At 44.8% G+C, this 16,942-nt stretch overlaps 1 protein-coding gene and 1 pseudogene across 1 annotated transcript in view; one reads left to right on the top strand and one right to left on the bottom strand.

Annotated features, from left to right (window-relative positions):
- The window catches only part of LOC126092926 (cytochrome P450 4C1-like), a 219,966-nt gene that overhangs the window by 164,317 nt on the left and 38,707 nt on the right, over positions 1-16,942 (bottom strand). The gene's annotated exons all lie outside the window — the stretch shown is intronic.
- On the top strand, positions 6,160-6,277 carry LOC126093252 (5S ribosomal RNA; annotated as a pseudogene).

Genomic DNA, 16,942 nt, shown 5'->3' with positions numbered 1-16,942 from the left:
TTATAATTTAAAACCTGGTTCCTATATCTCTGTCTTATCATTATACATAATCTGAAACCTGTCAGTATCTCTAGGCTTCTTCCATGTATACAACCTTCTTTTATGATTCTTGAACCAAGTGTTAGCTATGATTAAGTTGTGCTCTGTGCAAAATTCTACCAGGCGGCTAGGTCTTTCATTTCTTAGCCCCAATCCATATTCACCTACTAAGTTTCCATCTCTCCCTTTTCGTACTACCGAATTCCAGTCACCCATGACTATTAAATTTTCGTCTTCCTTCAGTATCTGAGTAATTTCTTTGATTTCGTCATACATTTCTTCAATTTCTTCGTCATCTATAGAGCTAGTTGGCATATAAACTTGTACTACTGTAGTAGGCGTGGGCTTCGTGTTTATCTTGGCCACACTAATGCGTTAACTATGCTGTTTGTAGTAGCTTAGTCGCACTCCTATTTTTTATTCATTATTAAACCTGCTACTGCATTACCCCTATTTGACTTTGTGTTTATAACCCTGTAGTCACCTGACCAAATGTCTTGTTCCTCCTGCCACCGAACTTCGCTAATTCCCAGTATATCTAACTTTAAGCTATCCATTTCCCTTTTTAAATTTTCTAACCTACCTGCCCGATTAAGGGATCTGACATTCCACGCGTCTCGCATAGCGTGCCTAAGAGACGCTGCGTTCTCAATATGCTATACAACAATTCAAGCAAATAACATTAGTAGTTTTATTTCAATGAAGCAAGTTGACAATACTTAACTTGAATGTACAATGGTGTCGCACGTGATGGGCGACGTGCAATATAAATCCGCGTTCTTGCTATACGCAATGTTCAAACAGGCAATGGATATGGATCACTACAATCTGATATCGTAACACTCTCTGCTTGGCCGTGCTAATACTGTCCACCAATGTCCGTATTGTAGTGGACTGACAAGACAGCCAGTCCACAGTGACGGGTAACCGAAAGGCACGCGTTTACACACGCCGGCTGGCGTTAGGTCTGAAACAGGATACGTAATTAATGCTATAAAGAAAAGTACGTAGCTGCTGGAATACTTAACTTTAATCCATCATTTGTATACAGCATTCTTGATGATACAAGTGAGACTCTCTAGCAATGGTTAATGGCGCCTTGCTAGGTCGTAGCCATGGACTTAGCTGAAGGCTATTCTAACTATCTCTCGGCAAATGAGAGAAAGGCTTCGTCAGTGTAGTCGCTAGCACAGTCGTCGTACAACTGGGACGAGTCCTAGTACGTCCCTCTAGACCTGCCGTGTGGTGGCGCTCGGTCTGCAATTACTGACAGTGGCGACACGCGGGTCCGACATGTACTAATGGACCGCGGCCGATTAAAAGCTACCACATAGCGAGTGTGGTGTCTGGCGGTGACACCACACGTATACTGAGCCGATCTGAGCTCAATCACTCGCTTAAGGCACGGATTGAACCTCGGCTCGGATGGGGCAGGAGTCTAAGCAGCGAAGCTGGTGTTCCTCCGTGGTAGGCAATCGTGGTAAAACGATGGCCTCTAGTACAGATGGTCCTCAGGCATCTATAGAAGGTTTTAGGAGTAGGCGATGGCGGCAGCGTCCTCTGGGGCAGGTCGTCTTCTGCCGGACCGCCACTCCTCCTTGAGCCACTTCTCGGCGACCTGGTAGACGCACTCCCAGTGGTCGGGGGTGGAGGCAAGGAGGGCGTCGGTCGCTCGCAGCTCCCGCCGAGACTCCACCTCGTGCAGCAGGCGGCGGTCGCACGGGCAGAGTCGAGGGGGAGGCTCGGGTACGTCAGGCGGCCTAACTGGGTATGGGTCGTCCACGTGAGGGTACCACCCGTCCTCGAGTGACGCCGCGATCTTCTCAAGGAAGGACGTGCATTTTCAGTTCGGTGTAAAGAACATTTTCTGAGGAAAAACGGTTCGTGTGCCACTAAATCGAGCTTTGGAGATCACCTGTTAATCACAGGACACTCTCCTAAAGGGGTTGGGAAGTTGGAAATTTTGCATATTGAAAAAAAAGGGCGTGAACTAGATATTTTGGAGGAGCTGGAAATTTTCAAGCATTTACTTTCGAATGACGCTCTTTTTCTCAGCGAGCAGGTGCAGTTGCGCGGAAGAAGTTATTTCAATGGTATAAAGCCGCTGCTTGACGAGGTCTAACACTTTCCTGTACCAACTACTTCTTGCAGAGTCAGAGATACCTTTTCTTTCTACTTTTTACGGCTCATATACGTAAATTAAAAAAAAAACTTTTTTGGTTTTTATAACGTGTCTATTACAGCAAGCAGTAATGTCATTTAATGGATTATTTCGTATATGTCTTCTGTGGAATTTTTGTACTACAGCCAGTCATTCATTAGTTGTATTTTACATCATGCAGTATCCCGCAATTGTAATTACTTCATGTACACCGTTCATTTCCTTCTCTGCAGTTACGAGAGATGTTTATAAAATAGCTTGTTTTACCAGTTAGCCACCAGATGGCGGTCTTGCCTTGAAGTTGCCGTGGCGCACAAGTCACACGATGTTTCAGTTTTGAGTTGACTGTAGCAGAGGACACGTGGCAGCCCCTAGTGCCTAGCACCTCTGTTACATTTTATTTTAATTCTGACCATCTGACATTGTGAGTTATTACCGCATCTTTCGTATGTTATGGTGTAACATTTAGTTTTAATTTTGTCCGAAGAAGGTGTCCCTTGCGACACCGAAACCTAGGTCACAAATTAATTGTGTTCGCTACTGAGGGCTGTGTTTTTCAAAATTTGTATTGTACAACAGTCGCCGATTGACAGCCATGTTAAAAGCTGTATTGTTCTTAAGGAAGGGCTGCACAGTGCGTTCATCTGGGAGCAGCAGGCACAGGGGCAGCCCCCCCCCCCCCCTCCTCGGAAGTCCCTGCCTCGACGTGGGAGGTGAGTGGCGGCGACTCTACATCTACATCTATACTCCGCGAGCCACCTTACGATGTGTGGCGGAGGGTACTTATTGTACCACTATCTGATCCCCCCTTCCCTGTTCCATTCACGAATTGTGCGTGGGAAGAACGACTGCTTGTAAGTCTCCGTATTTGCTCTAATTTCTCGGATCTTTTCGTTGTGATCATTACGCGAGATATATGTGGGCGGTAGTAATATGTTGCCCATCTCTTCCCGGAATGTGCTCTCTCGTAATTTCGATAATAAACCTCTCCGTATTGCGTAACGCCTTTCTTGAAGTGTCCGCCACTGGAGCTTGTTCAGCATCTCCGTAACGCTCTCGCGCTGACTAAATGTCCCCATGACGAATCGCGCTGCTTTTCGCTGGATCATGTCTATCTCTTCTATTAATCCAACCTGGTAAGGGTCCCATACTGATGAGCAATACTCAAGAATCGGACGAACAAGCGTTTTGTAAGCTACTTCTTTCGTCGATGAGTCACATTTTCTTAGAATTCTTCCTATGAATCTCAACCTGGCGCCTGCTTTTCCCACTATTTGTTTTATGTGATCATTCCACTTCAGATCGCTCCGGATAGTAACTCCTAAGTATTTTACGGTCGTTACCGCTTCCAATGATTTACCACCTATGGCATAATCGTACTGGAATGGATTTCTGCCCCTATGTATGCGCATTATATTACATTTATCTACGTTTAGGGAAAGCTGCCAGCTGTCGCACCATGCATTAATCCTCTGCAGGTCTTCCTGGAGTACGTACGAGTCTTCTGATGTTGCTACTTTCTTGTAGACAACCGTGTCATCTGCAAATAGCCTCTTTCCTGGTTCGCGGGGCCGCCGCCAGAGTGTGAGGCAGTCCGGATGCGTCGACGTCCATCGCCACCCGCATCTCTGAAGGTGGAGACGTGGTGGGCGTCTGCGTGGCGGCGTCCACCCCCACCGGGCGCCCCGCGGGGGAGGCGGGCGCGGAAGTGGGCACCACGCAGCTCCTGGAGCTGACGATGGACATTTGCGAGCTCTTCCTTAAGTGCGGCCCGCTCGGCCGCAAAGGCGGCTCGGAAGGCGGACGTGTCGTCGTCAGTGGTGGCTTCGAGTCGGTGAAGAGGGGGAGGGGGGAGGCAGGGAGGCGTCCTAGCACCAGACACCGCTGCAGGGGTGTCGCGGCGAAACTCCTTGAAAGACAGCCGCAGCTACGCGAGTTGCCGGCGTGTGTTGGACCGCCGCAGTTCGCGCACCTGCTGGCCGCCCGTCGAGGCTCGGTGCAACTGCGGGTGCCGTGGGCTGCCGCGCACTTCGAGCACGCGACGCCGTTCTCGCAAACGTTCGCAGAGTGCCCCAGTTGCTGCACCTGCAGCACTGCACGGCCTTGCTCTTAAGGCCGGTTCCCACCAGGGCTGCCACGCGTCAGCGGCGTGGTTGCCATGGAAACGGCGTCAGCGGCACAGCGCGGCGGGCTCTGAGTCGCGGTTTGCCCATGTCGAACCGCTTCCGCTGCCGCGTGACGCGCCCCAGGTGCGCGCCGCCAATCACAGACCGCGCTGAGCGTGACGTCAGGTACGGCACCCCGGGCCACACGAACTTTCGCCGAACCGCTTGCGCGGACGCGGCGGAAGCTATGAAATACTTATTATCCGATTCCAAGGAAACTATTCGGTAGAAAAATTTGATTCTTGGGTATGTTACAGCCTGATATCTTCTCTCGATAAAGAACAGAATTTCTTTTCGTTATTCGTGGTGGTTACTTGCTGTATCGCATTTACGTAAACCTTTACACGAAATTTTAATGAGTGTGCAGAGGTAAAAACGCATTGCGTGGACTTTGCGTACAGTTCATTATAGGTAATACATTATTGCGTATGAAATTTAGTCAACATATCGAAATTGTTTTTAAAGCTGAGAGCAGATCGATAGCTATCACCGTTCTCGAGATATTGAATGATATGTCGGCGGACGGGCTGTGCCGTGACGACCGCGGGTCGCTCGCGACGCGACCGATACTTCGTCCTGCTCGTCGTAAACCATGTGGTTGTATCAACTGCAAATTTCGTAAACGGTTCAAGAAATCTAAAAGCGTTTTTTTTCAAACGATAACTTGTAAAAAGTCATGTATTTCGTCGCATGATAAATATCCAAAATCTGTTTATCTACCGAGATATGAAAGTAACTACAGTTTTTCAGAAGGGATAGATGAATTTTTTTAAACGGCATTAATAGCATGTCGAATGAGAAGTTAAACCGAAACTAATTTTCTGGTATGTCATAAGATGTAATTTACTAAATATGTAGAGCTATTGATTATTTCCTTTCTTTTTTCTTTATCCAGTGTACTTTACTGATTCAAGACGCGTTTCGCCTTTTACTTTAAGGCATCTTCGGTGGATACTAGAATGATTCAGTTTTGTTTTGATATGTGATACTTGCAGATTATAAAACAGTTCACATCTTTTTTTACGTGAATGACTGATTACTTACAGTGAATCGAGTTTTTGGCGGACATATACGTTTCCCCTCAACTGGTCACATGCTGGAGGTTGAACTAAGACTTAGATTATGGAACATAAGCACATTTTCATGTTCGCTCTTTTTTCTTCTGTCACTAGCAGAAGACGTTTCACCGAAAACTGTGATTTGAAGTCGTAACTACAATGTGTTCACCTCATGTCCCTTCCTGTCTGACTTGTTTATGTACATGTTGCCAACCTGCAGAATTATATGCTGAAAACTAATGTTTGTTTATTTCTGTTCTCCTTATATCTGTATGTGTGTGGCTAGCCAGTGATAGTTATAGAAAGTTGAAAGTGAATCCAGTAGTTGTCTGGTGACGTCGGAGTGCGCGAGCGACGGTAGTGAAGTGAGCCGCAGCAAGTCGGGCAGCGGCGAGCGTGCGTGCGTGTGCTGATCTGAGCGGCCGGAGCGGCGCTTACACTCACTTCGGCCTGAGGGCGCTCCTGTCGCGGTGCGGTCTTTCTCCGCGCACCAGTGGCCGACGTCGCTTCACCGCCTTCTCTGGTCTCGCATTCTTCATCTCGGTTCCGGCGCTTGTGGTTGCGCCAGAACAATTCCAAAAAAGGACGTACAAGCGTACTGTAGCCAGTCTCTTCAGTAGTCCTCTTGGGTTTTCTCAGCGTTCCGCCAATAAATCGCAGTCTTCGGTTTGCTTTCCCGAAACATTATGTATGTCATCGTTCCGACTTAACATTTCCCTAACTGTAATCTCTAAATGGCAACGGCCTTGCCGCAGTGGATACACCGGTTTCCGTGAGATCACCGAAGTTAAGCGCTGTCGGGCGTGGTCGGCACTCGGATGGGTGACCATCCAGGCCGCCGTGCGCTGTTGCCATTTTTCGGGGTGCACTCAGCCTCGTAATGCCAATTGAGGAGCTACTCGACCGAATAGTAACGGGTTCGGTCAAGAATACCATCATAACGACCGGGAGAGCGGTGTGCTGACCCCACGCCCCTCCTATCCACATCTTCGACTGACGATGACACGACGGTCGGATGGTCCCGGTAGGCCACTCGTGGCCTGAAGACGGAGTGTGAGTAATCTCTAAATACTTGAGTTTATAGCCTTTATATTTGTGTGATTTATCATGTAACAGAAATTTAGCGGTTTTCTTTTGGTACTCATGTTGATGACTTCACACTTTCCATTATTTAAGACACCATTGTTACTATTTGCATCATACAGATAGCTTGTCTAAAGCGTTTTGCAATTTGTTTTGATCGTCTAGTGACTTCATAAGACGGTGAATGACACCATCATCTGAAAACATTGTAAAAGTGCTGCTAAGATTGTCTCCTAAATCGTTTATGTAGATCGGGAACAGCAGAGGACCTATAACACTTCCTTGGCAAACGAAAGATATTACTTCTTGTTTATTCGATGTCTTTCCTTTAGTCACTACGAACTACGATCTTTCTGACAGGAAATGACGAATCCAGTCGCACAACCGAGACAATAGTTCATAGACACGCAATTTTATTAGAGATAACTTGTCAGGTACGGTCTCAAAAGCCTTCTGGAAAGCTAAAAATCTGGAATCAGTTTGACATCCCTTGTCAACAGCACTCATTACTTCGTGAGAATAAATAACTAGTTATGTTTCACAAATTCTTTGAATCCGTGTTGGCTGTCTGTCAATATATCGTTCTCTTCGAGATAGTTCATAATGTTGGAACACAGTGTATGTTCCAAAATCCTACCTCAAATCTATGTTAGCGATGTGGCTCTGTAGTTGAGCGGATTAATGTTATTTCTTTCTGGGTATTGGTGCGGCCTATACAGCTTTCCGGTTTTAAGTAAGAATGTCTCAACGAGCGATCAGTTGTATATGATAGCCAAATATTAAGCTATTGCATCAGCATACTCCGAAAGGAACCTGAGCGGTATAAACTCAGGTCTGGAGGCCTTACCTGTATTAAATGATTTAGGCTGCTCTGTTACACCCAGAATATCTACTTCTGAGTTAGTCGTGTTGTCAGTTGTTCTTGGTCGAAATCTGGATTACTTTCTTCGTCTCCCATGGTGAAGGAATTTCGGAAAATCTAACTTAGTAACTCAGCTTTGGTGGCACTGCCATTAGCAGCATGACCATTGTTATCGCGCAATGGATATATTGATTGAGTCTTTCCATTGATGTACAGTCATGCTCAAAGCTATCCGAACGACCTGAACTGCATTTCGCCTGATTCGCATGCAACCGGCATAACGCGGCTGTCTAGCAGGTCCTCTAATCGCTCCTTGGTACAGTCGTTTGACTATTGAAAATGGTTCCAACATGTCACCACTAGAAAACACTGCTCTGTCTCGCAATAACTCACGATGTAAAGTAATACCACGATACTGCAAATATCAGGGAACACGTTATCACAGATAAGAGTGTCCTTAAGGCTTGTAAGTTCACATTTATTACAATAAATGACATACCTGAAATGTTACCACTCTCATTATTACATCAGATAGGTAATGCACGTGATAAGTTCGTGGTATTCATGATTTCCTCTGCAAAGTAACATACTGTACATATTATTTAACACAAAATAACATTAAAAATTTAAGTTATTCACGAGCTGCTAGTTGAGAATATGTATGAACTTCAAATGACACGACGAACCGTATCGTGCTGCATATGGATTCAAACCTAGGTAATGCAAAATAAGCAAAGATTTCGTGACTGACGCAAACTAACAGTCATTCCTGATTAGACATACAGAGAGTGATATACCTCGATTTTAGACAGTATGAGTTAGCAAATATCAACTTTAAATTACATAACACAAACATTTTTAACAGACGCGAATTCCTCCCCAGCATCTCTTGTCCCTGTTAACGAACTACGAGAGATGTTAAATATTGCTTCTTCACAAGTAACTTACTTGAAATGCCGTGAGGTAAAACTTTCTGTTGGACAGGGATTCGAACCCAGAACCTAATCGGATTGATATCGAAGCACAACCAACTGTGACATATCGGATTTTCTCGGCAGTAGCTAGATGTTTTAACTGAAATGACGAGAAGAAACATTAATTGTTACCTTCCCAGGACTCCAACCCGGCACCTATCGCTGTTATATTCTAGAGAAAACGAACGTTAAATATGGCTTTGTTGCACCAGCAGCGACATGTGAGCATGTTTGAACTGAAATAATATGACGAAGAGTTCAGCGCTCACTGGGAATAGAGCCCCACACATATCGTTGTTGACTACACACAAAGAGACGTCAGCTACCGAATTTTTCTCCACCAGCAGCTCGGAATAACATCTTGAACTTACAGAGATCTCGCAAATAGTTCTGTGTCCCACTGGGAGCCAAAACGTCAAATGTCGTTAGTGTTGACAACGAATGAAAAAACATTAAAAATCAAAATTATTATCCACCAGCAGATAGGTGTTCTCATGCTAGAGCTTGATAATACATAATGAAATCTGTAGTTCCGGCCGGATTAGAACCCATTCACACGTAATATGTGGAGATGTTGAGGAATCGGCAGTTTTGAACAAACAACAAATTGTAGCCGAGCTGTGTTGCCACGAAGGGATCAAATTCCGCATTAAGGGCGGTCTGAGTTGCATTCTCAGTTCAGAACCAATTTTATCGACATACAGAAGCTCAGATAAAAGATGGAGTAAGTGTCCTGTGACTCTACATAGCGTTTGTTTCGACACTAGGAATAAATAACTAGTATAAGAAAGGTTACTGGTGATAGAGTTTCTACATGTCGCCACTCCAGACTTGATTGTGGTTCAACATAACGTCTACTTGGCAGAGAAGGAATATCATCTTAAATGTGAAGTTCAGACCACACTGCCATTATATCTTCTTTACTTGTTGTAGTCAGAAGAGAATGGAATCTTTCTCTCCCTATCTAAAATCATTGATAGAAGTGGGAATCGAACCCAGACCATAGGTATAAGAACCTACCATCAGTCGAACAGACCACCAAACCCTCTTTTCTATGATTCATTTTTCTATCGTTGCGCCACACTGGATGAGAATTCTGACACACAGGCTCCCTGTAGTAAATTGCAGCGTGCTCTGTAAATTCATTTACTTGGTTGACCGAATCACCATGAACTAGCTGCCTCGGCTACCCAGTGCATACATTCGACTCTATTTTGTAATCACCGAAATAAAATCACGTAACTGCCACCTACACAGAACTGCCAACAGTGTAGGATGCAGAAATTTAAATAGGAAGTGTTCCTTTCCACTTGAGCTATTCTATTGCGCTAGCTGTTTGTAAAAAACGTCGTGCAGCGCAAAAGAAAAGCTGTAACTGTTTCTCTCAGAAGTCTAGACCCGGCCATTTGCATTATCTCGCAGCGCTGTGGTATGCAGAAGTTCTGGAGGAATTGTTGTTCAGCTATGGAGCGGTTGTAGCTATGTGTTAGCCAGTAGCATAATGGTAAGTGTCGTGCACCGTAGATAAGATGTCGCGAGTTCGGATTCATTTACTACTAAATTTTTTTAAAAAACAATTCTGCTGTCTGCTGAAGTTACCAATGTAATGGAACTTCGAACATAATTCCCTTCATTTCTCAACCCAAAATAGTCGCATGAGGAAAAAGGGCTAACTTCTGTGACATTTTGTTCTTTTCAGTTTTAATAGACAGCCAGGCAGCAGATGCATCTCGAAGCCTTTGTATTATGTATGGGGAGAGCGCATCGTGCAAAATACGTCAGAAAAGTATTTTCTACATTAGCTGTCGTGTGGTAGTGGCATTTTATTCTTCTTCAAACATTGTTTGACAGCTTTAACTCAGAACAAGGTGTCTACATGCGTGTAATCAATAAACTGCCTACGGTCGCAGGTTCGAATCCTGCCTCGGGCATGGATGTGTGTGATGTCCTTAGGTTAGTTAGGTTTAAGTAGTTCTAAGTTCTAGGGGACTGATGACCACTGATGTTAAGTCCCATAGTGCTCAGAGCCATTTGAACCATTTTTGAATAAACTGCATGTGCATCGTCAGACTGTTATAGATAACAACAGAGAATTCGCATATATCGTTGATGATTAATTTCGCTCTCATGTTTACTGTTGTTTCAACAACACTAAAGGAAACCTTACGAAAACTGTGCACTGTATTATAAGAAATGAAATAAAACTACCCACAATAACCTTACGACGAAAGTCTGTTTTAATAAAACTGAGTATCTGTACACAAGTATGCCTCTATCGACACGAATTAGTAAAATACTACTGACTTACATTTTGATTGGGTCTGTGTTTAATTGATATGCTGTGTCATACTCAAGAGGTATGCAAATGTGGCATTTGATAAATATAGTTATGTATTTCTAGAAACCCAAAATTTGCTTGTCAGCAGCGGAAAGAGGCGTTACCTGTTGTGCAGCATTGTAAGTTTTTCACCATTGCACTATGAGCCGAAAGTATTTTCTTGCGATTTCCTTATTGATGTTTCATCTGACTGCTTGTAGCTCTTTCACAGTTCAGCATGTTACCACAGAACTGGCGAAGATGTGTCCTAACTTCCTTTTACAAGGCCGATAGAGGCTAGAACTCATAAACCGCTATTTAAAGGACGAGATTAGTTGCGATTTCCACCTGCAACGACTTTCCCGGGCTGAAAACCGTACGTTTAGAATCTTTTGTCACACATCAAGTGATAATAACTGAGATTATTCAATGGAAATGACGGGTAAAATCAAGTGAACTTTGAGGCTTAATTCCGTGCACACAAAGAAGTAACTCGTCGATCACAGAGTTGCCAAACATACGTTGCCTTGTTGCCAAATCTCAGTTACAGTACCAGCAGGAAGAAGACGAACCGATGTGATCCTACAGCGGGCTGGGAAGTGACCATAGCTGGTGTCTCCAAGTCGCAGCTGCTGCAGCCTGGAATACGTAATGCGACTGATTCGCATTTCTGTAACTAGGTTTAGGGACTGGAGCGTAGTTACTAAAAATACTCAGAATTGACTGCAAGCTAAGCATCATAAATCAGTAACTCTCATAGTTGTTTTTATATTTCTTTCGTAAGTGTACTCAAAACTAAGAAACTCATTCACAGGCGTTTTTGTGCCTCGCCGATAGTCGAGCACAACAAACAAATAAAAAAATGGAGAGTCTTATCTGTGATAAGGTGTTCCTTGATATTTGTAACATAGTGGTATTACTTTACATCACGAGTTACTGCGAGACAGAGCAGTGTTTTCTAGTGGTGACTTGCTGGAACCATTTTCAATAGTCAAACGACTGTACCAAGAAGCGATTAGAGGACCTGCTAGACAGCCACGTTATGCCGGTTGCATGCGAATCAGGCGAAATGGAATTCAGGTCGTTCGGATACTTTTGAGTATGACTGTATGTCAAATACGAGCAAAACCTCTTTGGATTTTCTGCCAAATTTCGAGGCAGAGTTTCTCTGTGGAAAGTATTAAAAGTGTCTCGCATTGAAGTTCGCGTTATATTTCGAACTTCTGTAAAACTTCGCCAACCGTGAGTGTTTTACGTTATTTTAAATTGGGCATGCTCTTTTTGTTGCTTCTGCAACAGCGTTATGACGTCTTTTGTATACCGTGGGATCGGTAGCATCTCGTATTAATTTCTCTGTTATATGTCTCTCAAGAGCCATCGATACTATTTCTTTGAATTTAAACTGCATCTGGTCTACGTTTACATATTCAGATTGGGAAGAGTCGAGAGTGTCTCTTAGGAAGGCGTCAAATGAATTTTTATCCACTTTTTTAAATTGATGCATTATTTTTGGTGGGTTTGGATGTTACGATATTCATTTTACAAAGAAATGCGATAATGGTCACAGTAAGTTCGACTCTTGGGAGAGTGTATCGGAGGCGCTGCAAAATCTGAACTGGCGCACGAATGAATTTAGACGCCAACTATTGCACGAAAGCAAACTTGAAAGTTTTTGAGAACAAAATATTCTTCTTTCTCAAACGTATCATTTCGTAGGGACCATGAAGCTAAGGTTAGACTAATTATAGCACTCAAAGGCACTTACTTAGCCATTCTACCCGCGGTGCACTAGCGATACGTACACAAAGAATCCCCAACACGTGGCACCATAACAAGTACCCTCTGCCACGCTGTTTTGGATTGTATGTGTGTGGATATAGATGGTCTAGCCTGGTGAGCTGTATCTTCTTGGTCACGGACTTGTCTGTTTTGGCCGCTGACGATATTTTGGCATCACTTAGTACGTAGCACTATCAAAGCATATGGAAAAGCCAAAACAACCTTCGGTAAAATTAAAAGCAAAGGAGGTAACATTAAGAGCGCAATGTGAATTCCACTGTTACATGCAAAGGAGAGAACGAATAATTGGAAAGAGTACATTGGAGATCTCTATGAGGGGGGAGACCTGACGAGTGAGGAGAAGAAACAGGAGTCGATATAGATAAGGCAGGGGATCCGGTATTAGAATCAGAATTTAAAAGAGCTTTGGAAGACTTAAGATCGAATAAGGCTGAAGGGATCGATAACATTTCTAAAATCGTTGGTGGAAGTGACAACAAAACGATTATTCACGTTGGGGTGTAGAGTGTATGAGTCTGTCGATATTCCATCTGACTTTCGGAAAAGCATCATCCAAACAATTCCCGAGATTGCAAGAGATGACAAGTGCTAGAATTATCGCACAATCAGCTTATTAGCTCGTGCATACATGTTGCTAACAATAATTATATACAGAAGAATGGAAAAAGAAAACTGAGGATGTGTTAGATGACTTTTAGTTTGGCTTTACAAAAGATAAAGGCACGAGAGAGGCAATTCTGACATTGCGGTTGATAGTAGAAGCAAGACTGAAGAGACACCAAGACACGTTCATAGGATTTGTCCAACCTGAAAAAAGCCGGCCGAAGTGGCCGTGCGGTTAAAGGCGCTGCAGTCTGGAACCGCAAGACCGCTACGGTCGCAGGTTCGAATCCTGCCTCGGGCATGGATGTTTGTGATGTCTTTAGGTTAGTTAGGTTTAACTAGTTCTAAGTTCTAGGGGACTAATGACCTCAGCAGTTGAGTCCCGTAGTGCTCAGAGCCATTTGAACAATTCAACCTGAAAAAAGCTTTCGGCAATGCCAAATAGTGCAAGCTGTTTGAAATTCTGAGAGAAATAGGGATACGCTATACAGAAAGACGGATGATATACATTATGTGCAAGAACGAAGTTCTCGGGTTAAAAAGGGTGTAAGACAGGGATCTATTCTTTCACCCCTACAGTTCAATCATACACCGAAGAAGCAATGACGAAAATAAAAGACAGGTTCAGTAGTGGAATTAAAATTCAAGGTGAAAGGATATAAATGATAAGATTCTCTGATGACATCCCTAGCCTCACTGAAAGTGAAGAGAAATTAGAACTGCTGAATGGATTGAACAGTATAATGAGTATAGAATGTGCATTGAGAGTAAACCAAAGAAAAACGAAAGTAATGAGAAGTAGCAGAATTCATAACAGCGAAAAACTAGGCGAAGTTAAGGAATGCTGTCGCCTAGACAGCAAAATGAGCCATGACGGACGGAGCAAGGAGGACATAAAAATATGACTACGACTAGCGAAAAAGGTCATTCCTGGCCAAAGCAAGTCTACTTGTATAAAACATAGCCCTTAATCTGAGGAGGGAATTTCTGAGAACCTATGTTTGGAGCACAATACTTGTGGTAGTGATACATGGACTGTGGGAAAACAAGAAAAGAAGAGAACCAAAGCATTTCAGATGTGGGGCTACAGACGAATGTTGAATATTTGATTGACCGATAAGGTAAGGAATGAGGTTCTCCAGAGAAATGGCAAGGAAAGGAAAACACTGACAAGAAGAAAGGACAGGATGGTAGGACACATCACTGAGTAGCTTCCATGGTGCTAGAGGGAGCTGTAAAAAGTAGCAACTGTAAAGGAAAACAGAAATTGGAATACATTCAGCAAATAACTGAGGACGTGCGTTTCAAGTGCTACCCTGAGATAAAGAGGTTGGCACAGGAGAGGAATTTGTGGTTGGCCTATCAAAGCAGTAAGAAGACTGATGGCACAAAAGAAATTAACATTTCCTTTGCATGTTAGAAGCTTCGCTTACGATCTGTGTGTTCCATGTTGTATTTTCACGTATTTCCTGGTAGAAAAACTATATTATGTTGCAGAATTGTATCACAATATTACATGCACTGAGCAGGAGCGCAACAACACCCACTTTTCTCAAAAGAAGAGAAGGCTTCAACATTGTACAAGGCGTAGTTCGTATGACGATGAAAGAAAAAAAAAACGATCATGCCGAGCAAAACATGCTCCAAACGCGTAGCAAGATTTGCAATTGAAAAAGAAGTGAATAATGTAACGGGTATTATAACAAAACAAATAACTTACACTATTGGCCATTAAAATTGCTACACCACGAAGATGACATGCTACTGACGCGAAATTTAACCGACAGGAAGAAGATGCTGTGATATGAAAGTGATTAGCTTTTCAGAGCATTCACACAAGGTTGGCGCTGGTGGCGACACCTACAACGTGCTGACCTGAGGAAATGTTTCCAACCGATTTCTCATACACAAACAGCAGTTGACCGGCGTTGCCTGGTGAAATGCTGTTGTGATGCCTCGTGTAACGAGGAGAAAAGCGTACAATCAAGTTTCCGACTTTGATAAAGGTCAGATCGTAGCCTATCGCGATTGCGGATTACCATATCGCGACATTTCTGCTCGCGTTGGTCGAGATCCAATGACTGTTAGCAGAATATGCGTTCAGGAGGGTAATACGGAACGCCGAGCTGGATCCCAACGGCCTCGTATCACTAGCAGTCGAGATGACAGGCATCTTATCGGCATGGCTCTAACGGATCGTGCAGCCACGTCTCGATCCCTGAGTCAACAGATGGGGACGTTTGCAAGACAACAACCATCTGCACGAACAGTTCGACGACGTTTGCAGCAGCATGGACTATCAGCTCGGGGACCATAGGTGCGGTTACCCATGACGCTGCATCACAGACGGGAGCGCCTGCGATGGTGTACTCAACGACGAACCTGGGTATACGAATGGCAAAACATTTTTTCAGATGAGTCCAGGTTCTGTTTACAGGATCATGATGGTCGCATCCGTGTTTGGCGACATCGTGGTGAACGCACATCGGAAGCGTGTATTCGTCATCGCCATACTGGCGCATCACCCGGCGTGATGGTATGGGGTGCCATTGGTTACACGTGTCGGTCACCTCTTGTTCGCATTGACGGAGCTTTGCACTGTGGACGTTACATTTCAGATGTGTTACGACCCGTGGCTCTACCCTTCATTCGATCCCTGCGAAACCCTACATTTCAGCAGGATAATGCACGACCGCATGTTGCAGGTCCCGTACGGGCCTTTCTGGAAACAGAAAATGTTGGAGTGCTGCCCTTGCCAGCACATTCTCCAGATCTGTCACCAACTGTTAACGTCTGGTCAATGGTGGCCGAGCAACTGGCTCGTCACAATACGCCAGTCACCACTCTTGATGAACTGTGGTATCGTGTTGAAGCTGCATGGGCAGCTGTACCTGTACACGCCATCCAAGCTCTGTTTGACTCAATTCCCAGGCGTATCAAGGCCGTTATTACGGCCAGAGGTGGTTGGTCTGGGTACTGATTTCTCAGGATCTATGTACCCAAATTGCGTGAAAATGTAATCACATGTCGGTTCTAGTATAATATATCTGTCCAATGAATTCGCGTTTATCATCTGCATTTCTTCTTGGTGTAGCAATTTTAATGGCCAGTAGTGTATTTATCACATAACACTGTAGGAACCGCGCTGGCCGTAGCCAGTCAACGTTAAGACATAGTGAAAATATCTGAACTGCGTTCTGATGATTCTTGGATTCGACTGTGAACCGAACTCCACTTTCTAAATGCCTAACAGGGTCTGACAGACATTACAGCGGTGGTGGTTCGTCCTGCGAACACTGCAGTGGGCCGCAGTGTTGTGTCAGCGTACACGACGGTAACTCACGTCTCCGTAGCACCTGTGCAGCTGCGTGAGGCGATTCCACAACATGGGCATCTTGTTGAAGCTAAGCGCGTTTCCTAGCACCGGCAGTGTCGGGGGTCGCGGGATCGACACCCGTCGTCGGCGGGTGGCCCACAGCCAGGCTGCAGCAGGCAGCGGGCAGTGAGACCAGGGCCACACAGGCGGCGAACACCACATACACTGTGAATGTGTGCCTTCCCGGCGTACACAGCTGGCGAAGATTTCTCGGGCGCACCCGCTTCCCCCTCCACCCTGCCGGCCGGCTCCTCTGGATCCAGCCTCCCGCGGCCAGGTAGTGGGGGGCACGACGCAGGTATAAAGGGACCGGCATCCGCAAAGTCTCGGCTTTCCCGCTCACGCTGCGGTGAGGTACGCATAGCAGATTGTCGCTGTTGCTACTGGAGATGCCTGGACGCGGAAGTGGACGCAAAGCTGCTGCTGCCAAAAGCTTGGCCACATCGCCAAGCACTGCAGCGGAGCAGTTGCGTGCTTCAAGTGTGCGCAAGCGCACGACACACG

This window comes from Schistocerca cancellata, chromosome 7 (assembly GCF_023864275.1).
Source record: "Schistocerca cancellata isolate TAMUIC-IGC-003103 chromosome 7, iqSchCanc2.1, whole genome shotgun sequence".
In the NCBI taxonomy this organism is placed as follows: domain Eukaryota; kingdom Metazoa; phylum Arthropoda; class Insecta; order Orthoptera; family Acrididae; genus Schistocerca; species Schistocerca cancellata.
The sequence above is the reverse complement of the archived record's forward strand: the minus strand, read 5'-3'. Positions and strand labels throughout refer to the sequence as shown.